The sequence below is a fragment of the Paralichthys olivaceus genome, chromosome 24 (genome assembly GCF_024713975.1).
Source record: "Paralichthys olivaceus isolate ysfri-2021 chromosome 24, ASM2471397v2, whole genome shotgun sequence".
NCBI classification, from domain to species: Eukaryota; Metazoa; Chordata; class Actinopteri; order Pleuronectiformes; family Paralichthyidae; genus Paralichthys; species Paralichthys olivaceus.
Window position 1 is genome coordinate 2,939,666 of NC_091116.1, and position 26,445 is coordinate 2,966,110.

The 26,445-nt window shown below is 39.9% G+C and overlaps 2 long non-coding RNA genes across 2 annotated transcripts; one reads left to right on the plus strand and one right to left on the minus strand.

Annotated features, from left to right (window-relative positions):
• Positions 1-16,271: 16,271 nt before the first annotated feature.
• Positions 16,272-20,334, minus strand: LOC138407087 (uncharacterized). The gene is made up of 3 exons (XR_011240517.1): positions 19,170-20,334; positions 18,152-18,353; positions 16,272-18,039 (listed from the first exon to the last, which is right to left on the minus strand). It is a non-coding gene; the product is annotated as an uncharacterized lncRNA (long non-coding RNA).
• A 3,236-nt stretch (positions 20,335-23,570) lies between these two features.
• LOC138407064 (uncharacterized) lies at positions 23,571-26,113 on the plus strand. The gene is made up of 4 exons (XR_011240497.1): positions 23,571-23,858; positions 24,483-24,691; positions 24,993-25,181; positions 25,504-26,113. It is a non-coding gene; the product is annotated as an uncharacterized lncRNA (long non-coding RNA).
• Positions 26,114-26,445: the final 332 nt, after the last annotated feature.

Genomic DNA, 26,445 nt, shown 5'->3' on the forward strand with positions numbered 1-26,445 from the left:
TGGACAAGGAGCCATTCCATGTGACTTGAAAGGTGCGATTTGTCAGGTATGATGTGAACCAGGTCAGAGCAGAGTCAGCAATGCCAAGTTCAGCCAGAGTGGAGAGGAGGATTTGGTAGTTGACTGAGTCAAACGCAGAGGATAAGTCAAGGAGAATGAGGACTGACGAGTCGGACGAGGCTCTGGTGGCACCGAGAAACTCAGTCACTATGAGGAGGGCCGTCTCAGTGGAGTGACCAGTCCTGAAGCCTGACTGATTAGGGTAAAGGAAGTCATTTTCTGAAAGATAGGAGGACAGTTGGTCTTAGACTGCATGTTCCAGTGTTATAGAGAGGAATGAAAGAAGAGATACAGGTCTGTAGTTTCAGATGTCAGCTGAGTCTAGGGTGGGTTTCTTTAGGAGTGGCTTTACCATGGCTGTCTTGAAAGGAGCTGGAATAATGCCTGAAGTGAGGGAGGAGTTGATCGGAGTAGGTAGGTGAGAGGATATAGAGCATCTAAAGAGGACAAGAGGGAGGATAGCAGAGTGGAGGAGGCTTCCTCAGTAGACATTAGTGAAAATTGGTCTGTAGATGGTAGTGAGGAAAGAACAGTAGAGGAGAGAGCAGAGGGAGAGAGGGATTTCAGATTGCAGCGGGTGGTAACCGTGTGATGGTGACCAATGTTGAGTTTGAAAGGAAGTGTGACAGAGACAGCCTGGAATTCAAAAGCAGATCTGGGAACGGTTGTCCAGGGGAAGGACCTGGTAGGACCACATGGGGGAGAGGAGGAGACCAGTTCCTCCTTCTCGACCTGTTTGTCTCGGGGAGTGTGAAAAGGAGTAGGCAGATGAGAGGGCAGCTGGAGTGGCAGTGTTTTCTGGAGTGATCCAGGTCTCGCTAAGGGCCACGAAGTGAAGAGTCTGCAGGGAAGCATAGTAACATAATTGACAGATACTGTATGTATGTCACGTTGTGTTAGGGAAAGTCTTTGCATTTTATATAGAATAACATGGATATCTTTGTTTTTCTGTTCCTACTGCATATACAGTATAAAGTAGCGTAAGCTTAACTTAGCAACACCGCGAAAAAACTTTACTGTAAGGTTATACAGTTAATGTTATTTCCGTGGGACATGAATTCAATTCAATTCAATTTTATTTATATAGCGCCAATTCATAATTTACATTATCTCAAGGCACTTTACATTTAAAGGTCAAGGCCTTAAAACAATATTAACGTAGAGAAACCCAACAGTTCCCACAATGAGCAAGCACAGGCGACTGTGGAGAGGAAAAACTCCCTCATTAACAGGGAGAAACCTCTGGCAGAACCAGGCTCAATGTGGGCGGTCATCTGCCTCGACCGGTTGGGGTGAGGAAAGAAAAGGAAGGGGGAGGAAAGGAGAGATGGGTGGAAAGCTGGGGAGAGAAGAGAGAGATGAGGTGGAGAGAGAGAGACCTGGAACAATTGGGCACCATCAGTATCAGGGCTGACTATAACAATAACAATGTAGTGATCTACAACAGGATTACATATATTAATGAATTACTGAGTTATTGTAATTAATGATAACAATGGTGATGGTAGTCGTTGTTGTCCTGCAGTCCCGGTGCCAGAGTTATCTGAAACGAGAGAGAGAGAAGAGCCAGAGGGACTATGGGAGGACAAAGTGACACTTTGACATGATGACATGTTAAAATAAATAAATAAATAAATAAACAGGTGTGGGGGGGCAGAGAGACAGAGGGAAGTGATGAAGTGCTCAGTGCATGATGGGAGTTCCCCCAGCTGTCTGCTGTGGTGCTGTCTAATAATGTTGCCTAAAGGGAGCATATATAAGGTGAAGAGTATTGGTCCAAGGACAGAACCTTGTGGAACTCCATGATTAACTTGCATGTGCATGGAGGAGTCATTGTTAACGTTAACAAATTGGAATCTATCTGATAAATATGATTTAAACCGGTGTAGTGCTGTTCCTTTAATTCCTATATGTTGTTCTAATCTCTGTAGCAGAATCTTATGATCTATTGTGTCAAAGGCTGCACTAAGGTCCAACAAGACGAGGACAGAGACAAGTCCATCATCTGATGCCATAAGAAGGTCATTGGTGACTTTCAATAGTGCTGTTTCTGTGCTGTGATGGGTTCTAAATCCTGACTGAAATTTTAAATAAACCGTTACTATCTAAGTAACCACAAAGCTGGTTAGCAATGGCTTTTTCTCGGATTGTGGAAATGAAGAGCAGGTTGGATATGGGTCTATAGTTATCTAAAACCTCTGGATCAAGCGTGGGCTTTTTAAGCAGAGGTTTAATAACGGCTACCTTAAAAGCCTGTGGTACGTAGCCGGTTAGCAAAGACATATTAATCTGATTTAAAATGGAACGGTCAATTAGGGGGAGGACTTCTTTAAAAAGTCTAGTTGGAACAGCTGACAAGTAGTTGGTTTAGATGATGAAACTAACAAGGTCAGTTCAGGAAGATCAATAGAGTAAAATTTGTTTAGACATAAATCTGGTGCTATGGTTTCAGGACCAGACAATGTATCAGTGTTATTCACTGGGAGGAGGTGGTGGATCTTATCCCTGATGGTTGTAATTTTATTAGTGAAGAAGCTCATGAAGTCATTGCTTCTCAGATCTAGAGGAATAGATGGGTCAGTAGAGGTGTGACTTTCTGTCAGCCTGGCTACAGTGCTGAAGAGGAACCTGGGGTTGTTCCTATTTTCATCTATTAATAATGAATAATAAGAGGTTCGGGCATTTCTAAGTGCTTTTTTGTAATTTATAAGGCTATTCTTCCAGGCTAGGTGGAAGTCTTGGTGATTGGTGGAACGCCACTTCCTTTCTAGCTTCCGCGATGTCTGTTTTAGAACACGCGTTTGGGAATTATACCATGGAGCTAATCTCCTCTGACTTACTTTCTTCTTTTTTAATGGGGCGACAGCTTCAAGTGCTGTTTTTAGTGAGGCTGCAGTACTATTTACAAAGTTATCAACTAGTGTGGGAGTAAGGTCTTGATAATCTTCTTGTATAGTACTGACACATGGCTGAGAGGGAAGGGAAGAGGGGAGCAGTTCTTTAAATTTGTGAACAGTTTTGTCGGATAGACACCGACTATAGTAGAATTTCCGTCCAGAATTGACGTAATTAACAATTCTGAATTCAAATGTAAGTAAAAAATGGTCATACAGAAGAGGGTTCTGTTGGAATAGTTATATTTTCTATGTCAATGCCATATGTCAGGGCAAGATCAAGAGTGTGATTCAGGCAGTGGGTCGGTTGATTCACATGTTGAGTGAAACCAATCGAGTCTATTATTGATTTAAATGCTGAACTAAGGCTGTCATTGGCAACATCTACATGAATATTGAAATCACCTGCTATAATGATCTGATCTGTTTTAAGAACTGTTTTAAGATAATTGCATTTATCACTGCAGAAATCTTTTGTGATTTACCTCTAAACCTCTGATCAAATTATTATTATTATTGGGATCAGATGTTTTTTCCCTTCCCATAACCCCTTTTGGTCCAAAGTTCCAAAACTTTCAATACTAATTGTTTTTGTTCTCCTTTGCCTAATAGAACATGGAGATCAGAATTTGATACCTTTCCAGTGAATCAATCTAAGCTACTGAGACAACACAGTGATTGAACACACAAGAAAAGTGTTACTTACAGAGGTGAGGGAAGAGTTCAGAATCTTCCATTGATATGCATGTATCAAATCCTCTAGTTACATCTACGCCTTGTGATGTTAAAATTAGCATATTACTCAATGAACACATCAAATCTCTACCAATAAAATCTATCAGCCAGCGTGGTGACAACAAAAATTAACGTTTAAAATTTCCTTAACCTCATTTTAACAAAACAATGGTACAGTGTATCTCTCTATATACTGTCCCCAGCTCCAACGCTACTCAATCACACTATGTGTATTGGTTCTCAGGACAATCCCTGATCTAATGTCCAATTTTGCCACATTTGAAACAAGCGTCAGTTCTTCCACGTCCCCTTCCTCTCCGTCCATGACCTTTCTTGTGCCCGCAGACTTGGTTTTGATATGCTGCCAGCTGTCCTTTTTCTTTGTCTTGCTGTTCAAGAGTTTTCCTGCATAATCAGCATGACCCCATGCTGGATTCACCATTCACCGCTCCTGTGCAGAGACAGATCTTGCCACTTTCGAATACTGAGTCCCCATCTCAGTCATCAGCAGTCTCTGCTGTTCAGTGCTGGTTCCAGTTGCACTGCATACCGCTCCCCCACTTAACACTTGTGGGAGAGATGAAATGGTAGGTTCTTTCATATTGGTGAATGTCCATGGTCTGGAGATCAGCTGAGTGTTTCCATCTCCTGCAGCCACCTCCACCATCGGTGCTTGCAGGGTTGCATTCAAATCATAAATTGCCTCCTTCCCAGTTCGCCGTGGAGTATGTGAGTGGTGCATGATGGAGGCCTATCCACCTCCTCTGCTGCAACAAGGTCGAGGTCTGGATGGAGGTTAGGGACAGCTGGAGCTGCCGCCTGCACCCTCTGCACCGGTAGCAGCTGAGTGTCCTGCTGGTCATCACACTGCACCGCTGCTGGCTGTAGTTGTCCTCTCGGTGGAGCTGAGTCCAGATCAGGGTCTAGTCGGACACACTGAGACTTGGAGATTAGTTCAATCCCTACCTTCAATCCCTATTATTACATCTTGTATATATCCATACTCCTTAACTCTGTGACCTCCTCTCAGATCACCAACCTGCTTATTCTAATACCATACTCATTAGTTCCCAATTAACTATGTGACCTTCTCTAAGATCACCAACAGGCTTATTCTATATTAACTCTGTGGTCTACAAGACCACCCGTGATCTCCAAGAACACCCGAAGCTTCCTTGATTCTACATTGGTTCCAAACCTTGCCATGCAGACACGTCTGTCACTCACCCTGTGAGAGAACCGTTTCCCTTCTGAATTTGTCTTCCCAGAAAGACAGTGTCTTTGTGCTAATTGGTCCGCTGGATCACAGCAGTGAGAGCACTCTTTGGTTCTCAGGCATCAGGCCCTCACGTCTCTACCTTCTTTTGTCAGGGAGGTTGAGGTCAGAGTCCCAGACTCCCTGCGCAGTTTTACCTTTCAGCCCTGAGATCCAGAGTGTCTTCTCACAAGAGTGATCCTGCCGACAACACCAAAATTGTGGTGGCAATTTCTGTGAAACAAGCACAAAGTCAAACACTTCTTTCTGAAAGTTTAATTCAGCATCTGCAGATGGACTCATCAGTACACATCACCTGAATGGCATGCACAAATGAGAAAAGAACATAGGAGAATCAGTGTTCCTATAACTCGCAGCCCCCTCCCACTAAGCATGCAAAGGTATTTATTACCCTCCTGTAGTTTCTCTCAGTGGAGGAGATATCCTGTCCATTTGTTTACATGTTCTGTGGATGACCCCCCTGTGAGACCCCAGGTGTGAGATCCCAATCAGAGATACCAAGAGATACCAAGAGATACCATAAAGTTGTGGTTTCTCGAGGCCATAAAACTCAAGTCTCTTAAGCCACCATCATAAACCTTAAGGTTACCCTTTTAGATTAACAATTTGGTCAACTCTTTGGTCAGTCATTCACATACATGTCTGCTCATGCAATTAAACATACACAAATGTAAAAATTTCCATTACAGGAGCAATGTAAGCCATGCTTCAGCATAAGGTCATATATCGTCTGGGGCTCAGTGCATCGCACTGTGATCATGTTGGTGGCAGACCCAGGTGGCAACACTACCAGGCTGTGGGGTTCCTGTCAGGGTGACATGAAACAAACAAACAATTTGTGGAAAAGGAGTATATAAACATTTCTTTTTTTTTTTTGAGAAGTCAAAAAGTTTAAGAGAGGATGTGCTCAGTACTTACATGTCTGCAGGACAGCTTAAACATCATCCTATGGTCTGCAACGGTCAGCTCTTTTCTTAGGGTCCGACTGCACGCTTTCACCAATGCTACTGTCTTCATGACATTTTCGTAGAAGCTAACTCCTGGCTGAATCTCAGTGTATGTGACACTATATTGGTTGACAATTTCAGTCAATGGTTGTTTATCTGTCAACAATAACTCAAAAGCTCCAGAGCCCAATAGATTAAACGTCGGGTCTGACCATAGCTTCTTCATTGTAGAGAACAGTTTGGCTATATAGCTCCAAACACCAGTGCTGGATAGGTGAGCGCAAATAACTCTCAAATGCTGGGTCTCATTTTCTGTACAGTTCCACCTGCTCATGTACCACCAAGACCTGATGTGGGTTAATTGATGTGAGGCTGTGGCACACGGCACCATCGGACAACCACTGTCATGTACTCCATCATTTTAAAGCTTGTCGAGCAGACAGAGATCTGTTTCTGAGGAGAAACCACAAATGAGAAACCTGACCGGAGCAACGACGTCCGGTCGAATAAACCAGAGGTGGTCGGATAAATGAAAAAACATCTGGTTGGATATTGTGGTGGCAATTTCTGTGTCTCTTAAGCCACCATCATAAACCTTAAGGTTACCCTTTTTAGATTAACAATTTGGTCAACCATTGTCCGCTCATGCAATTAAATGTAATTTCCATTACAGGTTAAAACAAATAGGAGAATGTAACAAACTTCAGGAGCTTGAAGTACCATTGTAATCTTTTTTTTAAAATTTTAACTGAATTTTGGAGAAGAAGATTGTCCTCAACTAGATGCATTGGATAATCCATAGTAGAAAACAGGAGAGCTGACAGAGAGCTTTTTCTTGCAGCATTCAATTCCATTGCCATCTTCTCCTGAGCCCCCTGTGCCTCGACAGCAACGGCAGCTGCCATCTCTTCCAGAGCCTCCTGTGTCTGGACAGCAGCGACAGTGTCAGCTGCCATCTCTTCCAGAGCCTCCTGTGTCTGGACAGCAGCGACAATGTCAGCTGCCATCTCTTCCAGAGCCTCCTGTGTCTGGACAGGGAGAAGGAACTCTGTCTCCTGAAGCCCCGTAAATCACCTTTCCTTTGCTACATGAACACAATCAGACACATTAGAAGACAGATACAAACGGAGGCTCAGAGGTAGGTGTGTGTGTGTGTGTTTGCATTAATGTGTGTGATACTTACAATAATCCAACAGGAGCCAGCCTCACCTCCAGGTGTTTGGTCAGCTTCACTGCTGGCACATTGTTGAACTGGAGACAAGAACAGACACAAAATAAGAGATAAGACAACCTGCATCCTCTGTGTCATCTGTCCCCTTGGTGTCAGAGAGTTAAAACCACAACCTGTTAGTTATAATAGTTTTCAGGATTGTATCAGTGCCTCATCCATAAGCAAGTCATACACTATACTGAGCCTTTATAATTAGTATCAAAGTACCCGTCTCTTCTCTGCCCACTGAAATACTTCTTATACATCCAGTAATGAAATGTAACAGAATACTTTATATTAACAAAAGTAAAAGTAAAGTCACATTATTAAAACCTACTCTACTATAAGAAAAATAGGTCATTAAAATATTTGCATAAATACATTTGGTCAGAAGTATAAATGCATGTATATCTGCATGTATATTTGTATGTATGTATATGTATGTATGTATATGTATGTATGTATGTATATATATATATATATATATATATATATAGTATTTTTATAAATGCGATTTTAATTTTATTTTGGTAAATCATTTGTTTTATTATATTTCTAATATCTATTTGGTATGTATCATAATGCATATCAACAATGAACTGGTGTCTTTCTTGTTTTGCACAAGTTAAATCTGGATATATAGATGTGTCATGATGTCAAGAATTATAGTTAGAGAACAGTTTTAGAAGTGTGGTCATAGACACAGCTGGATGAGGTTTGTGTGACACAGAGTCTCAAACCTACAAAGCAAAGACACATACTCTCTTTTCAACGTTGGGCTCAACGACTGCACAGTCAGGAGTTTCGAGCTCAGCAACAGCGTTTAGTGTCTGTTCCGTCTTCGAAAGCTTGACATACGGCATGTCATCATCCTGCTAGCTCTCACATTTTCTCTTTCTGTGGAAAAACAGAAAAAACACAGAAAGCATGAATTACCAATGTTTAAAACTGTGAGGAAAGAAAAGAACATGAAAGCATCTCAATCAAAGAAATATAAATTCATGACAGAAAAGGTGACTGTGAACTAGTCAGGCAGACTTACTGTGAGTGGCGGTTGTTCACGGGAAAAGGAAGTCTGTCTCCTGGAGACCCGTAAACCCCCTTTCCTTTGCTACATAAACACAATCAGACACATAAGAAGACAAATAGAAACAGTAGCTCAGAGGTGTGTTTGTGTGTGTTTGCATTAATGTGTGCGATACTTGCAATAATCCAACAGGAGCCAGCCTCACCTCCAGGTGTTTGGTCAGCTTCCCTGATGGCACATTGTTGAACTGGAGACAAGAACAGACACAAAATAAGAGATAAGACAACCTGCATCCTCTGTGTCATCTGTCCCCTTGGTGTCAGATAGTTAAAACCACCACCACACACATTTATACCTAACCCAGCCTTGTATAATCTCTGTCCTGATCTTAATATTGTCCTCCTGAACATGATGAACCAAAGATGAATAATATCTGTAACCTGTTAACCTGCTCTGTGGTGTTTCCCAGAACTCTAAAGCACAGCACTATCACTGACACCACTGATTCTTTAATCAACCACAGAAGAAATCAATCATGCACAGTTTTTACAATTTAATGAAAGAAGAATTTCTTTGTGCCAAACGGGAGGTTTCTACCAATGTAAACGTTTCTATACTCGGTCAGGTTCACTACTCTGAGTACTCATGAATTACCCCCTCCTCCATTAATAAGTATCTTTCTTGATACAGGTATTGATAAAGTTCCTCTGAATCGCTCTCTAACCTATAGTTAGTACCTTACCTGTGTCTGGATGTGAGGCCCTGCCTGGCTGAACACGGGGCCTGACTGCAGGACACTTGCTGGTGGTTTATGGCAGCAGCCAGTTCACCATTGGGTTTCAGGAGGATGCTGCTCCAAGCTGAGAGGTGATGCTATTGGGGGGGGGGGGGGGGGGTCCTCATCAGAACCAGTCCAGTTGAACAAGTCATGCCATTCCTGAGCAGGGACATCTTGAGGAAGTGGATGGTTATTTGTGCCCTCTGACAATTTGTTGACCACTGCCCAGACCATGTCCAACAACTCTTTGTCGTCCATCTCCTCCAAAGTAAGGTCACTTTCTGCCCTCAGGTCCATACAATTCTGGTGTGTAGCCGTCCATTTCATTGTTGTTCTTCTGTGACATTGATGAGAAACTGGGTTTGAGACACTGCAACAAGCTTACATGCTGATAAATACAAATGAATGATCCAATATTATCATGTATTATGAAATAAAACTAAACAAGTGTAACCCTTCTGAGAGGAAAAGAGAATAGTACTGAAAAATAGTAACTAGGTTCAATAACCAGTGAAATCAGAAGTTCTAAGATCGACTATGGAGCCCAGGATTGATCAAACGATGACGCAGGAGTATACGCTTCCCTATTTATTACAGGATGGGAAGGATGAATAAAAACATCAATCACACAAATTATCACAACTCTTACCCGGGTAAGTATAGAAAATAAAAAATAAAATAAAGTTTTGCAGCTGCGTTTTTTCTAAAGTTCAGTTCACCTGTTTTCAGTCACTGTTCAGTCAACACCGTGAAGGTGGAAAATCAGTCCCACCGCACTGTTGCGTGGATGGTGTGTGTGTGTGTGTGTATGTGAAGTGTAAAAGGATTCAGGTTCCACGGCGTAGTATCTCTAAGTATCCTCCGGGGTCTGGCTCGCCATCAAACTTTGACTGGCTCCAACATCCAGGTAGGTCAAACTCTCAATGGGTCCATCAAAAAACCTGACCTACGATAAGTTGGATCAGAGCATTCATCTTAATTTTCTCAAATCTCAAAAAATGAATTATAGAACATTAATCATGTTAAATCTACATAAACTCTTTATCAATAGAGAATAGGCCTGGGCCGATAATCAATAAATCAATTAATCGCACGATAAATTAAAATGAACTCGATAATTTTTCCGGCCTCGATTTATTGCCATGTGCATGCGCGTTTGTTTTCCTCTTCTCTCGCCTCCAAGCAGGCTGGATGACAAGAGGGTTCACTCTGAGCTCGGTCTCAGCACCTGGGGGCGTTTGTTCCATAGCGGAATGAACAGAGTGAACCCTCTTGTCAGTCATCCAGTCTCTTTGTGTCTGTGGGGGGAGGCAGGGCCGCTAGCATTGGCTCCACACCAAGCAGCAACATCCCGGGCTGAGCGCTGAGGCAAAAAACTGCAGTTCACTGGGTGGCCACTTGAGGCTGGCTCCAAGAGGGAGTCAATGGGAATTGACTCCCATGTTAAAACACCAGACTTTAGAGCAGAATTAAACCTGTTTACAGCCTGGTTCAAAATACGGTTTTAGACTCAATCAGTAAGTTCTTCCTTCATGACAACTATGTGTTATCTGTTTAGATAATACAGAGGTTTGAAATTGTGAATAATTATCACTTGATTGACACGTGACGTCACCGTTAGCTCGTCACTCTGGCTGTTAGCCTGTGGTCTGCTCGGCTTCACCTGAGCTAACAGGCTAATCACCGTCACCGAACGCGACCGGGTCTGGGGAGGAGTTTTCACTCACATGTGAATATTATCGTTTGTTGTTCGGCTGATTGTCCTGACGGAGAAGTGTCTGTGGTGTGTAAAGTACTGCCTTTTATTTACATGTCAGTAGTGATGAGCAGGTATCATTGTCTCTGTACCTGGCTGGTTAGCTTAGCTCCGCTAACCTCCAGGCAACATACCAGCAGTAATGGCAATGCTAACGGGAGCGGCATGACATGAAGCGGTTCACACAGCGGAGAGAGGAGCGTTAGAGTTTATGGTGATAAATCTTTTAAACTGAAGGCGACTGTGTGTTTAGTGAATGAGCTCCACCAAGTTAGATATTTAACGTTATGTAAAGTTGTTCAGCTCCCCAACCTATTGGCTTGACTATGTTACTGTGGGTAACTTCAGTAATAATGTTTTATTAGATTATTGGTTCAGAAATAACGTTAGTGCAGCTGCTGCAGTGTGAAACTTGTTGAGCTGGACTTTATTTATGAATGAACAGTTTACCTACCAGGTATAGACCTGTTTTCATAACTTACTAACAATTAAAGCAAATGATTGCACATGATGCATTACATTATAAATGCAATACTTTTAATGTGAAAGAACTCCATACTGCACATTCATTGTAGTACACTGTTTAATCCCAAACCATATTCAAATACATAGTTGAATATCCACAGAATATAAGGACATAGACTTTGTTTGAAAGTAACACTTATCTCGGCAATAATGCCATACTTTTATGTTTCCTGTCATTTTATTAGGGACGGACGAACCTGAGGGACACAGCTGTGCTGACCGTGTTCTGTCTCTTATGACAAAAAAGAAAAGACTTTTTATCTAAAGTTTATCAAATTAGAAAGTAAAAGATGAACATTGTTGTGATAACAGTGTTCATTTTACCAACCATAATGGATACAGAAATTGACTCAATATTATCATGTTGACCAGCCTGAAGCTGCCGATCTCCACCTTGTTGCTGCTGCCACAGTGGATTCAGAGGACATCAGGTGTTGCAGTGCTTCATGTAATGAAATGAAAAAAGTCACGTTAAAGGATGTTTTATGCTGAAATCATTGTCATATCTGTAGATATTAAGGAACAGAGGAGAAACACGATTATTTACAGATACTGTACAATACAATAGCCTACAATAATTTTTACACATGTAATATGAGCTGTGTTAAGCAGCCAAGACTGGTACTTATAGTTTATTCTGTGTTCAGCAGGTGGAAGCACCACAGATTTCAGCCAAACTGATGTACTAAAAAAAATAAACATTGTACAAAAAAATGTCTTTCTACCACATCTGTAATAACCAAATGAGCAAGGTGAGCCCATCAACACGGACGAGCCAGTGGTGGCAACAAAAAAAAGCATCACAACAAAGTTGCATGCCCACCTAAAGCACAACCACCCAACCCAGTGTTCCCAGCTGGGGAAAAAAAAGTGCACCTCAAGATGCAGAGCCTTCGTCCCGAAAGTCAACACTCACTGAGGCGTTTGGTCGACAAAGTAAATATAAATGGAGCAAAAATGGTGTGCGCTCAAAGAAACTGTAGTTCGCTGCATCGCAAAAAAAATGCTGCCCTTTAGTACAGTTGAAAAGCCAGCATTGAGAGAGATGCTGCAAACGTTTGACAGACAGACAAAACGAATTGCCTGCAAGAAAATACATGTCACAAACGGCCTAAATGTTCAATATTTATTGAAGTGCAATTTTGTTAATCGAGACTTGATAAGCCATTTTATTTATTGTCTTGGTTGTGTGTGGTTTTATATTTGAGTGCTGTTTTTGCTAACAGAGACTGAGAGTCCATTTTATTCTTTGTTTGTTTTATTTATTTAGGATATTTCAACGTTCCTGAAATTACGATGGTAAAAAATTACTGAAAAATAAAAGTTTATTGTATTTGAAAGGGTGTGCATTATTATGATATATTATCATGTTGGCAATAATATCGTTTATCGGCAATAATTCGTGGGACAATATATCGTCCAGCAAAATTTGTTATCGTCCCAGGCCTAATAGAGAATAACAATTTTACTCAATTACTGTTGCAACATGCTATCACAATGTTCAGTAATAAAATAAGCAACACTCGAAATATCACATTATGTTATTGAAATAATCTTCCTCACTCCAAATCAACAGTATCAAAATATCCTGTGCTCTTTACATCGTAATTAGCACATAAAACAATATCAATCATCTAGAAAGAAAAATATGTAATGTGCACAGCTAATAAAATATGGCTGGATGAGCTTAGAATGCATAAATAAGGTGCTAAACACACACATAATACAGCTCTATGTGCAACAAAGGAGCAAACAAATGTCTCACAATGCACCTTTAAAATGTCGGATCAGGGCTTCAGCATTAATGTGTGGTGTGTCGTAGTGTGTCTCTCTCGCGCCAATCAGCACCGGAGCTAGTGCTCTGATGTTAGCTCCTATGCTAACGGTTTAACTCGTTGCATTAGCTATTAGCCTTAAGCACATCAAGACGGCCGCTCACCGATGCGTTTCTCTTCCCGAGAGGTTCCTCCGACTGTGCTCACACAGGTCCTGGTCGTCCCGGGAGATTTCTTCGGCAGCTTTTCCGAGTCTGATCCACTTTTCTTGTTTTATCTTCCTATGGTGAGTGTCTGTTTAATGCGCCTTGCTCTCTCTCTTCCCGGCAACTTCAGAGGAAGTGAACCTGCTCCGATCAGCTCAATGGGCGGGGCTTCTTTTCTGATTGGGTGACAGACCGTCTCCAACCCGTCTCCTTCAAACTAAAACTCTCTATAAATAAATCTCTATAAACTCTCTAAATACATTTTATTATGGTTCTATCTCTCCTTTTAGATAAACATCTGTTTTTTATTATTAACCAAAACGTAGTATTAATGAATTGATTTTTCCACCATGAATTTCACTTTTCTTCATTCAATCAACTAATTTATTGTTTTTAATACAGGTTTTTAACCTGGGTTACACAAGAATCTAATACTTTTATTTAGAAGCTGTTTTGTTGTGATATTTTTTCACTGTGATTTTGAGCTAAATGGAGATATGGACACTTCCTATGCTTCTATATACTATATACTATACATCCACTGTCATGATTACACCTGATTTCTTTGGAACTATGTTCTTTCAGATACAAATAAAAAAATCTATTCTATAGTTATCTTACAGGATCACATAACTGCCTCGTCCATAAGCAACTCATATACTTTACTGGGCCATTATAATAAGTCTCTATACTCAGTCAGGTTCACTACTCTGAGTAATCATGAATTACGACCTCCTCCATTAATAAGTATCTTTCTTGATACAGGTATTGATAAAGTTCCTCTGAATCGCTCTCTAACCTATAGTTAGTACCTAACCTGTGTCTGGTTGTGAGGCCCTGCCTGGCTGAACACGGGGCCTGACTGCAGGACCAGCTCTGTCTCCCATCTAGCCCTAATGTAATCAGTTGAAGCACTCGTACAGTCTTTGAGGTTTTGATATAACACAGATACCACCTTGATTTTTGACCCATTATATACTCGCATTAGTACATCTATCACTCCGTTTAATATTTTTGCGCTCCCTATTTCCCTTATAATATAATCCCTTAGCTGTAGTTATCTAAAAAAAATCCTAATTTTTTAATCCATACATTTCTCTAAGGTCCTGAAAAGACATTATGTTTCCATTCTTTAGTATTGTACACATGGCAGTGATTCCCTTCCTCTCCCAGTTTCTGTATTTCAGGTCACTCAAGTTTGGCTTGAATCTTTCATCATATGCAATCCAGCTCAACAATCTCACTTTCTTTTCCAATCTATGCCTTTTATTGAAATCAGCCCAGATAGTCAGTGTGTGGGAGGTTATTGGATCTATTGAACCTTTTAGTAGTTTTTAGCAATGTAATGTTGCCCAAAAGGGATTGCACTGGTTTGCTAGCCACCCTCATCTCAATCTCTTTCCATTTGGAGTTATAATGCTTGTCACACCACTTGACCAAGTTGTGCTGCCTCATAATAATCCTTTAAATTTGGGAGTGCCATGGGAATCCCCCCCGATTCTTAGCCAGTTGTAGCGTGCTATATTTTATTCTTGGTTTTTTACCACTCCAAATGAACCTCGATATCATTTTGTCCCAGGTTTTAAATCTTTCTAACTGTATCTTGACAGTAAGGGATTGGAAGAAATACAACAGCATCAGGAAAATGTTCATTTTAATAATGTCAATCTTTGAACTGACCTCCAGTGATATGGTTGACCATCTCTCAATATCCTCTTAATTTGTATATGAATCTGATCACAATGAAAACATGGCTGGATTTATCTTCTGAAGATGGCTTATCTGTTTTGTTAGGGTTACCCCAAGATATTTTATGCTTTCTGAGTTCCATTTCCATTTATAAGCATTTGTAATTTCTTGGGAAGGGGTATAATTAAAAGCCAGAATCTGTGTTTTATTCACATTTGTTTTATATAATGAGTGGTCTCCGTATATACTTATATACTTAAATGTGTTAGGTTTGTATCAGGTCTTTCTAAATATATTATTACATTGTCTGCAAACAGACTTATTACATGTTTTGGTTTTTTAATATGTATTCCCTTTATTTCCTCACACTGTCTTATAGCCTGCGCCAGAGGTTCAATGTATAAGTCAAAGAGGAGAGGGGACAGGCAACATCCTTGGCGTGTTCCCCTCTGTAGCTTTATGCTTTTTGTTAGACTACCATTCATTTTTATTCTAGCTATAGCATTCTGGTATATTGTATTGATGCATTTAATGGCTTCTTTGTTAAATCCAAAACATTCTAATGTTAAATATACAAATATCCAATTTACGCCATCAAAAGCCTTTTCGCCATCAAGACTCAGCAATATAGCCTTAGTTTCCTTCATTTGTATCGAGTTTACTATTTGCAGGGTCCTTCTTATGTTATCTAATGTTTGTCGTCCTGTAGTAAATCCAGTTTGGTCCTCGTCAATTAATTCTGTCATGAAATTCTGATATCTCCTTGCTATAATGGATGTGTATATGTTGTAATCTACATTGAGCATAGAAATGGGTCTGTAATTGTTACAATATTCTGCGTCTTTACCCTCCTTGGGGATTATAGATATGATTGCTTCATTACATGAGGGTGGCAATCTACCTTTCTTAAGGGCAGTGGCGGTTCTACATTGAGTTACTCCCCGGGCGAGGGGTGTTATATAAAGTAGAGTAATGTGTATAGTCTTTTTCCTTCGGATGCAGTTCACGCCATACATCAAACAGTCCATGTTCCTTCAACGACATGTTTACAAATTTAGATATATGTGTCTTATTTCTTTTTATACTTGTTGTGTCTACCCTATGATTCATTATCATATTAAAATCACCAGCACATATCAATATACCTTCAGATTTTAAGGCCATGACTGGGAATAATGATTTAAAGAATTGTTTAGTACTCTCTGGAGGGGCATATACATTAATTAACGTAACCATCTCTTCCTCTAGTTTCCCCTTCACTATAATATATTGTCCTTCTGTATCCTTGATTTCTTTTAGACATTCAAATTTAGTTGAGTTTTGTATAAGTATTGCCACACCTCTTTTGTTGCTTTGTTTACAAGTACTGTAATAGGTGTTTTTAAAACCAAATTTCTTCAGCTTTTCATGCTCTTCCTGGGAAAGGTGTGTTTCCTGCATGAAGATAACTTGAGCCTTAAGTTTTCTCATTTTCAAAATTATCTTAGTCCTTTTTTGGATTATTTAACCCATTAACATTTAACGACACTCACGATATGCTGTTCATTTATAGCTTTGGAAAATGGCATTATACTCCATGATATATATATATATATATATATATATTATATACCATGAGAACAAACAATAGCCCAAAGAACATTGAGCAACTCAGCAATAAAAAAAAAATCGAACTAAGAAAACAACAGTAGGCACTTGCCCCCCACGTTTCCCCCGTGGGTTGAGGTGAAATTCAGATGAAATATGGGGGCCCCTCCTTAGTGAGGTCCATTCTTGTTATCCAGATTCTCTTGAGCATCTGTCTCATTAATTCAATTCAATTCAATTCAATTTTTTTTATATAGCGCCAATTCATATTTTACATTATCTCAAGGCACTTTACATTTAAAAGTCAAGACCTTAAAACAATATTAACGTAGAGAAACCCAACAGTTCCCACAATGAGCAAGCACTGTGGGGAGGAAAAACTCCCTCATTAACAGGGAGAAACCTCTGGCAGAACCAAGCTCAATGTGGGCGGTCATCTGCCTCGACCAGTTGGGGTGAGGAAAGAAAAGTAAGGGGGGAGGAAAGGAGAGATGGGTGGAAAGCGGGGGAGAGAAGAGAGAGATGAGGTGGAGAGAGAGAGACCGGGAACAATTTGGCACCATCAGTATCAAGGCTGACTATAAAAATAACAATGTAGTGATCTACAACAGGATTATATATATTAATCAATTACTGAGTTATTGTAATAAATGATGACAATGGTGATGGTAGTCGTTGTTGTCCTGCAGTCCCGGTGCCGGAGTTATCTGAAACGATATAGAGAGAAGAGCCAGAGGGACTATGGGAGGACAAAGTGACACTTTGACATGATGACATGTTAAAATAAATAAATAAATAAATAAACAGGTGTGGGGGGGCAGAGAGACAGAGAGACAGAGGGAAGTGATGAAGTGCTCAGTGCATAATGGGAGTTCCCCCAGCAGTCTAAACCTATAGCAGCACAACTAAGGGATGGTTCAGGACTCACCTGATCCAGCCCTAACTATAGGCTTTGTCAAAGAGGAAGGTTTTTAGTTTTACTTTAAATGCTGGGACAGTGTCTGCCTTCCGAACCCAGATTGGGAGCTGGTTCCATAGGAGAGGAGCCTGATAGCTAAAAGTTCTACCTCCTGCTCTACTCTTACAGACTCTTGGAACCACTAGAGAGCCTGTGTTTTGGGAACGAAGTAATCATTATAGCTCACACATACAGCGTCCGATCAGTCCTAACAGTGAAGACTGAAGACCTATATACAATCTCTTAGACTATTTGTCTTCAGTGTCTAACATGTGTTATCTTTCACTTACTTATTCATTTAGATGCACTTACATACTTTATTTGTCCATTCCTCGGTATTTCTGTAGTTTATGTTTTGCTCGTGTTTCGGTGTCCTCTTTGTTTCCTACCTGTTGCCATGGCCATGGGCCGGTGTCCCAGTGTATCCTCATTCTGGCCATAGGTGTCTAGAAACGGATTCCTCTCTCTTTTAAAACTTTCTTAATTCCCGCGTACTCCTTTCTTCTCTGAATTATTTCCGTGGCATAGTCACATTATTGGAAATAGTATTAGTTAGGTGATAAGTTGCAACATCATGTCCCAATTGGAGATTAGCCGTGCTGCACTGCTGCTGTGCCTGTGGAACAAAGAAGAAATTAACAATTAAGCCGCAGTATCATTAATTCCAGCTCTGTCCAACAATCCATATATAATAGCTCCAAAGACTCCTGGAAGAGAAATTGTCCTACCCTGAAGAGCAGTCATCCACAGGAGGAAAAGTGGCCACCTCACAGCCCCAGTGGTGTGACTACTCTTGGAGATTCTCCCATCACAGTGTCCTCTCCATGCAGTCTCTCTGAAGCTTCATCTGACGTGGCTGGCTGGAGAGGTGCGTGGACCAGTTCACATGTGAGAACAAAGCCTTTGCAGGGACTGGAGAATATGCTCTGCCTTTTGGGTGAGGATAAATCAATATTTAGGCGAAAAAAATGGATGCGACTAAAGAGGAGATGGAGAGCCCGTCATCAGTAGCGATCACTTAAATAACGTTGACTGTTGTGCTGTGCTCCACGAGGAGTCAAAATAATGTTATTATTCATGACTTTGCCTCACACAGAGCACCAAAAATGTTGTGATTATGTACTTTCCCTTGCGCGGGGTACGATTATGTACTTTCCTTCATGCGGGGCACCATTAAATGGTGTGCTTTTGGGCATTCAATAAATGTGGCTATCAGAGAAATATTAAATATTAATATTAAAAATATTAATATTAAACTGATAAAGGATAAATCGGGGCACCACCCTTCAAAGGAAGGGAAAAGATAGCCAATTTAAGAAATAAGACTTACTCACTACAAATTTGGAACTCTGATTAATAATTAAATAAATAACTATAACCAAAATTACCACATCAATAGCTAGCAAAGTTGAAGGATATGGAATTCTTGACAGTGTAGAGGTTGGCAAAATTCACACTTATGCAACATTAATGAAGATGGAGTTTTGAGACCATGTGGCTGAGATCACATGTATGTGTTAAGTTTGTGGAAATGAGTTTGTGAGGTGTTGGTGCCAGGTTAAAGAAAGTAGTTAGATGCATGCAAAGAAACTGATCAGTATAACAGAACTAACATTAACTTTCGAATAACATAGTACCAAATATCACAACAACACAATTCAAACTTATAAACATCACATGAAATAGAAATAGGACTAAACAGTCCTTTGCTTAGCCTAGCGTAATAATAGAGCCCAGTTGCGTTACCCGTCCATGAAAAAGAGGGAAAGTTCCTTTTTGGATGTGCTGTTTGAAGTCGAGTGAAGTGGTCTTGTTGGTTTGTGGCTCCTGTTGTGCATCTGCTGGTCAGACCTTGTGTCGTGGCCAATTGTGCTGAAGTTCTTAGGCAGGCTCTCACGTCACTGCCTTTGGAAGGTTTTAGCAGTCTGCTCCAGGCAGGCCTGCTGGAAGTTGAGGAGCTTGTGTAGGGAGGAAGTCTCCCTGGCTGGGAGAGCAGGGCCAGAACCTACTCCACCAGGAGCGGTCAGCAGGGGAAGAGGCAGAACAGAGAAGAGAGCTAGGAAACTCGGCTTATATTGGCCTTGTGACCTCATGGGTCATGGGGCACACAGTGACCAATAGTGGTTGAGAGTTGTCTTCAGGAGCAGTTTTACCACCTATATGTGAAGATGAAGAACCCTGGGAGACTGAGTTCTGGAAGCTCTCCTTTGTCTCCAGAGCAAAGGAGACATGCGGTCAGGCTTTTGACTACACATGTAGGCCCAACTATGGTTCACAGATACCAGGTCCCAACATGACATTATGGCTTCATTGAATGAAAATGTATTTAACCTATCTCGATGTGCTTCTTCAGGTTGGACGGGGAGTTTTTGAATGCCAATATTTCAGTCACTCTCTGTAGGCATAACAGGCACTTAATCTGGTAGGAAGAATCTTTCACTCCAACGTACGAAAATATTTCTTGAAAATACGGCCGGTGTAACGTTATCTTCATCACCACCACGGAGTTCACCAAGTTCGCCACTTTAGTCGAGATGCTCGTCATCTGCTACTGGAGCATGAACGTAAGCAGCAGAGCCGGCAGCAAGTGCTTCCATGATGGCATCAATAATGTGACATGTCCGTGTAGTAAAATTTCTGTTCATTACACTGTGTCACATATGAATGTCACTATGTACCTTTAATCTGCACTGCAAACTGAGGAGTGATTATAACATAAATTATAAATAGGATGTCCATTTTGGTAAAGGGGGATTTGTAGTTATGAGAGCAGTGTCTTCTTGATGAATTTTTACTGAACAAATCAGCGGTTGTCTCCGTAGGCAGGATTGTTGTCTTCACTAATGAGGACTGTGGTCTTCTCAGTTGACGGTCTGTTATTTTCACAAGCTAATAACTTGAAGCAAGGGAACTTGTTATTTATGTTTGGTAGTTCAGAGGACCAAAGAAATATCCTTTAATGTCTAGAGTTTTTGGTTCTTTGATTGGATTTGATAAGGATTTGCAGGCCAGCAATCCCTTTGATTGTTGCCCCCACATCAATCATCAAAGAAGATTTTAAGAAGCAACCGTTTCCATGGCAATTTTTATAACTGCACAACATGGCGGCCCCTGGGGGTTTATCAGGTTGACTTCTATATGATGCACATCACTGCGGAGCATACACAAATCCTGAGCTAGGCGGCTACTATACACATGTTGCACTGATAGCTACAGTGATCCCTGTCTGAGACTGAGGTTAGTCTCTAGACCAAATGAAGAAAATCAATCAAGGATTTCACATCCATTAGATAATGTGTGATATGCTTGAGGGAATAAATGAAATATGCTATGAAGTGTTAAATTAAGTATGTAGATATGTACATAAGCATCAACAAAATATAAGTCTATGTGTCAGTAAGTACATAGTGTGAAATCTTAACAGCACAAGCATTATAAAATAAATGTAGTAGGATGAAAATAAAATAATGAAAATGGAAAACACTGTAGAGCAGCTGTAGTCAACTACTTTACCATCACCGGAAAGTGGGTACATTTTTGCAAACTAATTTTTGCATTGTGTGTCACTGACAGCATGGGGAATTGTGCATTTCTGTAGCATGATTGGATTCGTGTTTGTAAAAAATGTGTGTGTGTGTTTGTGTGTCAGGAAAGTGTGGACCTTGATGCTGGCTGGTTTCTAAAACTGATGCAAAATAATTGAGAGGATGTATATTTACATGTTGATCTATGTGATTTTAGTGTGTGAGAGCTATTGATGCACAACACAGGCACTGACATTCTGTGATTAAGCATTGTATTGTTGTGTGTTGTTCATGTGTTCAATGTGATTTGACACTGCAAATAAAGGTTTTATATTTTAATTTCATTCATAGATTCATGGCTATTGAGCAGTGCTTTGTGAGTGTTGGTCGAATACTGTCACTGGCATAAAATATTAATGAAAATGCATATTATTAATATTTGTATGTGTGTATATTAAATCAATACAATTGTCAATGCTTCTGCATATGTGTTTGACTGTTTCCATTTAACTTAATTTACTATGTTCCACTTAATACTGGGCTAAAAGGATTTGTTTATGTAATATTTATGTCTTTGTTATTCACATTAGTCATCCAATCATTACTGATTTGATGATATAGAGCTCAATCTGAATGCAGACAATTATTTCTTCAATGCAAAATATATTTTAAAAATCTTGCCTCCATTTGTTTACATATGATAATGAACAAAAATAATAACCAATAGATTTGACACATCTCACACAATTCATTGACCCTCAGCATCCAGCCCTTCATCAGCCGTGAGTGTGGCACATTATGTCATTCTTTGTTGTATATGGTCATCAATAATTTAATAATAATTTATCTCAGACTCCCTCTCCGGAATCGAACCCTGAATCCCCGTTACCTGTGGTCATTGTAGGCACAAAAAGTACCATTGAAAGTTGATAGGGCAGACATTCGAATGAGACGTCGCCACCACGAGGGCCAGTGATCAGTTCGAGGTCATCTAGTGTCACCAAAGCAGCCGGGGCACCACGGGTCTGATAAATGCACACGTCCCCGAAGGTCAGCGCCCGTTGGGGAAGCGGAGAGCGGGCGAGGAGTGGAGTTCGGTTGGGGGGGTGGAATTTTGTGGAAGTTATTTTGCAAAAGGGGTAAGAACTTGTACATCGCCTGGTACACCAGTGCTGACAGCTAGAAACATTTTGCTTAATTTTGCCTTTGTACACCAAAATAAAGATTAGACTCTCCTCTTCCCAACAGATATAAGCTTTCCACCCTAGCACAAACTGGCTGCTAGTAATCAGACATTTAGTGTGGTCCATTTCAGGCAGCTTTCGGAGCTGGGTCAGAAGTCAAACTTCTTTCACTTACAATGTTTGAACACTGCTGCTAATGTGTTTAAACATGTTTAGGCATGTGCAGGAATGTGTTTGATTAGTTGTAACTTCATAAAAAAGGACTTTTTGGCAAGTAATTACACATCGTCACAACCTCACTCAGTCTGGGAATCATCATCACTGGTGGTGCACTTCTCAGCTTGAATAAATTATCTGTTAATGTCAGACAGGGCTCTCAATACAGCAAAACAATTCTTTACAAACTACTTTTAATTCTTACATGTAATAGGTTAAGTTATTTCTGTGTTTCCCTCTTCCTTGTTTGGGGAGAATTTCGTTATATGCTGCAAGACTCAGCTCAAGTTATTGTGACATGGCCTAATGCTGCTCTCTTGCACGCTGAGACATCGGTGATTGCAATTGACCATGCACGTGCCAGTTGGAATGGCAGTAAGCCAGTTTTCAGACTATATTGTTGAGGGAAGGCTTCTAAGTCAGGCAAATTTATATTGCCAAATTACAATTTGTAATAATGTGTTATCTTTGCTTTTGTAGTGTTGATGCAGCAAAAGAGGATGGGTCACTTGGAAGGCTCGTAAATGACAACCATATGAATCCCAATGCCAAGATGAAGTACTTGACAGTGGAAGGGAAGCCCCATCTGTGTTTGTTTGCAAAACGTGACATAAGTCCAGGAGAGGAGATCACCTATAATTATGGTGAATCAGACTGGCCGTGGAAATGCAAGGTGGTCAAAATGATTCTTTGTATAACTGATAGTTCTCATAAAGGACATGCTCTTACCATACAAAAATTCACATACATAAACATATAGTCCATCTTGCTTTGTCGTTAACATAATTTATACTGCATTAAATACAGTAATTCAAATTCATTTAGATTTAGTGAAATACATCTACACTGCCACATGCACACATGAAAGATATTGACTATATTAGAACATTTATTTTTACTTGATTTCATCAGTCTGATATCTGTCATTAATATCTCCAGACAACTAAAGAAACACCTATGGAGGGGCAACAGGATGAAGTATCATCCATATCGGAGCCCTCTACAGGTACACTGTAACAAATTACTGTAAAAATACTGGATATTTTGCACAGTAGTGTACTGTTTTCCATTAATACAGTTGAATACTGTAAATTCTGATGTTTTTGAGGAACAAAATATTAACAGCAAGCTACTGTAAAATCTTACAGTAAAAAGCAGTATTTATTTATTTTTTACAGAAAACTACCTGTAATCCTACAGTATAGTACAGTATTTATTTATTTTTCAGTTTCACTTTAAATCAGACTTGATCTTCGGTCCGTTTAATAGTTCATCTGAGCAAAATAAAACATTAAATGAAATTAAAAATAGGCCTACACATCAGTCTGTTTATTTGAGATTGAGGACACAATAACAAGAAGATGAAAAATTACTTTTCATCCGGACTCTTATACTGAAAGCACCAAACTGGATGGAGCACAAGAGGCATCACCTGCTGTTTTCCACACCGTTCTCTCGTCAACTGCGCAGAGCACCCTCATCCATCCTGTCTCCGTGGCTTTCTTAAGAAGGTAAATATGATCTTGCAAATGTCAGCATAATGCTGATGTGATTTTGTGTTGGATTAACATTTTATTGACTGTTTTTTACCGAAAAGATTGGGTCAAAAGTACGTGCCACACCCTAGCATACGTAACTCATTTAGCAACTATGTGGACAAAAGTTTAGCTTTCTGTTGAAGCACATTGCTTAACTTAGCATTAGTTGGCTTGGGCATTTGATTTGTAGTCAGATCTAATTAAGGTGGGCTACAAGGTTCTATTTTACAATTTGTTGTTTTACTTTTTCAAGTTTATAGGGAGAAGCTTGTTATGCAGGTTGATGCAAAAAGCTAAAAAGTAGCTTCAAATATGCACTAATGTGATATACAGCAGCTAAAGGTTAGTTGACTAGTTAAAGATTTTTTTGCTGTGAAGGCCTGTAGTTAAAACATGATTATTTGCAACATATGTGGTAAAACCTGCAGGAATACATTTGCACATGTCAGGCACATGCAAACTCATAGTTGTTTCTTAATATATATATGCCCACTACTGTGTCAGTCAAGCAGAGCTCCTTGATCACTACCCACCGCCTGAGTATCAGTTTGGGGTATGTCTTTGCTAACTCTTCATCATTCTGTCCCAACATTTTAGATTCATGTCATCCATTGGTGATGAAATAAAGGTCATCATCCATAAGACTTTGCCCAATTTGTCTGAGGATACTCAAAAACAGATCATCACAGCACTTGAAATCTCGGGTGTGGAATCAACAGAGGACCTCAAATACGTGCAGCAGGATGACCTCAAAGATCTCTTGCCTGTTATCCAGCAAAGGAAACTTCTGGAGGCATTCAAAATAGGTAAGTATTATCAATATAGTGTTTTCATGTCCAGTTAAAGCTGCAGTACTTGGTCAAAAACAAGAAAGTTTACACTCAGCTGACATATGGAATGAACGCAGAATGAAGTAGTGATTTGGGCTGGCCACAGACTATACAGTTTTTATTATTTTACTCTAGCTTAACGTCTATTCAAAAAAATAAATGGAATTGCCATACAAATTCACAATCTCCAGTGTTTATGATATGAGTTTGCATGCATATGTGGCAAATATTGTGAAATAGTGATAATAATAATATATTTTATTTCCATGTGTTGTAGAATCTACTACAGTCACACTTGATCTACAAGTCTTGCCCGATGACTCAACACATACAAGTCTGACTTCGCTCTCTAGTCCATTGCCTTGCTCTTCATCTTCACTGTCCAGCATTTCATCTCTGTCAAGCTCTTCAGAACCTTCAACACCATGTACTTCGCACAGCCTAAGACAATCAGCCAACATATCCAGTAAGTTGCATAAAACCTTTGACGTCCCATGGGATAAAATGCCAGAGGAAGTGCAGTCAGCCATTGCCAACAGCAAGAGACCTGCTCCTGACAAGCGACGCCAGATGATACGAATTCTTGTAATCCTGGATCATGAATGTTTTGTTTCTCATAAATAGTTTTAGATCATTCTCTCATAATTATGAGACACAGGGGTCATTATCATAAAAAGACATTTTCATTTTTTATTCAATTAATGTGATAGTGTTCCATATTAATGCAAAAATTATCTTTACTTACCATACCTAATATCTTATATACTTTTTCTATTATTACATTTTAGGCGCCTCATTGGGATTAATCCTGAGAGGGGAAGAAAGACCAGCCAGAAGAAGGTGGTATCAAAGAAGACGGGGAAGCTGGTCCACAAAAAGGCAACAACGGTGAATCCCCATGTGGCCACTCTACTAAAAAATTTGATGGACTTTGAGTGGGGCTTTATTAAGCCAGTATAGTTCAGTCCCTCTGTCTCAGATGTCCAGGTTCACTTTTGGGCTTACCATTGTTGAGAGCCTGTTTGATATGTTATTGTTAACGGAATGTGTGAAATTAAGTTAGATTTTACTTAGTTTTCCTAGCTGCTATGCATTTGATGCAGTGACTTTAACCCAACTGTTGTCTTTGGGTGAAGGAGGAAGGAAAAAAACTAGCAGTAAGGTTAAATGAAGTTGAATTGGCTGATAATTTGTACTCATATGCTTTGCAAACAGTCAAACCAGACCTGGTCAATTTTGACCCGGGGAGGAAAGTACAAAGTTTAATGAATGTAATGTTAGCCATCACTTGTCATAGTTCAAGAAAAATTCTGACAACCAAGTAGTAATGGTGTTTTTATGGATTTTGTAGATACTGAAAATGTTCAGCTTTAATAAATGCTTAATGTTGTAAGGCCATCTCTTGTCTGAGCCATTTCTGTGGTAGCTATTTTAATTTATTATTATTATTATTATTATTTCAGGGGTTTTCATTTTTAAATGTACAACTTTTAAATCATTTGTTCATATCATTGTGAAGATCACATTGTACAAATTAACAGTAATAAGTTGTTAATGGAGAATACTGTAGGAACTGTAAAATAACAGTATAATTGCAACCAAAGAGCTGACAGTATAATACTGTAATGTTTATTTTCCATACAGCACAGTACTGTAATATTTTTACAGTACTAAACTGTTGTTGTAGATCACAGTAGGTACACTGTAGAATAACAGTTTCAAGCTGGCAA